The sequence below is a fragment of the Mus pahari genome, chromosome X, assembly GCF_900095145.1.
Source record: "Mus pahari chromosome X, PAHARI_EIJ_v1.1, whole genome shotgun sequence".
In the NCBI taxonomy this organism is placed as follows: Eukaryota; Metazoa; Chordata; class Mammalia; order Rodentia; family Muridae; genus Mus; species Mus pahari.
The window spans coordinates 95,302,286-95,303,703 of NC_034613.1; the positions used below are offsets into that span (position 1 = coordinate 95,302,286).

General features: G+C 51.0%; 1 pseudogene; it reads right to left on the reverse strand.

The window, feature by feature from the left end:
- Positions 1-207: 207 nt before the first annotated feature.
- LOC110313845 overlaps positions 208-1,418 on the reverse strand; it is a 5,365-nt pseudogene continuing 4,154 nt past the window's right edge.

Sequence of the window (1,418 nt, forward strand, 5' to 3'; positions counted from 1 at the left end):
TGGGGGTGGGGGGTGCAGCGAACTTTATTGATGGTATTCAAGAGTAGGGAGATCTCCCTAGGCCCCTCTTGTTATTATGGGTGTCTGGGGTGGAAATTGTGAGGGAGATGCTCAGCGTTGGGGACCTAGTTGGGATAGGGACTCTTCAGTAACCCAGGGCCTCTCTCTTGCTTTCAGTGTCCTTGCTGGGGTGGGTGGTCAAGGGCTTCTTACTCCTTGGAGGCCATGTAGGCCATGAGGTCCACCACCCTGTTGCTGTAGCCATATTCATTGTCATACCAGAAAATGAGCTTGACAAAATTGTCCTTGAGAGCAATGCCAGCTCCAGCATTGAAGGTGAAAGAGTGGGAGTTGCTGTTGAAGTTGCAGGAGACAACCTGGTCGTCAGTGTAGCCCAGGATGCCCTTCAGTGGGACCTCAGATGACTGCTTCACCACATTCTTTTTTTGTTTGTTTGTTTGTTTTGTTTTCTGAGACAGGGTTTTTCTGTATAGCCCTGGTTGTCCTGGAACTCACTTTGTAGCCCAGGCTGGCCTCGAACTCAAAAATCCACCTTCTTCTGCCTCTCAAGTGCTGGGATTAAAGGCGTGTGCCAACACGCCCAGCGCTTTACCCCATTCTTGATGCTGTCATACTTGGCAGGTTTCTCCAGCTGGCATGTCAGATCCATTGGGGGTAGGATCACGTAAGGCCATGCCAGTAAGCTTCCTATTCAGCTCTGGGATGACCTTGCCCACAGCCTTGGCAGTACCAGTGCATGCAGAGATGATGTTCTGGGCAGCCCCACGACCATCATGCCACAGCTTTCCAGAGGGGCCATCCACAGTCTTCTGAGTGGCAGCGATGGCATGAACCACAGTCATGAGCCCTTCCATGAAGCCAAAGTTGTCATGGATGACCTTGGCCAAGGGGGCTATGCAGTTGGTGGTGTAGGATGAGTTGCTGACAATCTTGAGTGAGTTGTCATATTTCTCGTGCTTCACACCCATCACAGACATGAGGACATCAGCAGAAGGGGCAGAATTGATGACCCTTTTGGCTCCACCCTTCAAGTGGTCCACAGCCTTCTCCATGGTGGTGAAGATGCCAGTAGACTCCATGACATACTCAGCACCGGCATCACCCCATTTGATGTTAGCAGGGCCTCACTCCTGGAAGATAGTGATGGGTTTCCCGTTGATGACAAGTTTCCCATTCTTGGCCTTGACTGTGCCATTGAATTTGCCATGGTTGGAGTCATACTGGAACATGTAGACCATGTAGTTGAGGTCAATGAAGGCGTCATTGATGGCAAAAATCTCCACTTTGCCAGAGCAGATGGCAGCCCTGGTGACCAGGCACACAATACAGCCAAATCCATTCACACTAACCTTCCTCTACAGGACAAGGCTGGCAGTGCACAAGAAGATGCAGCTGTC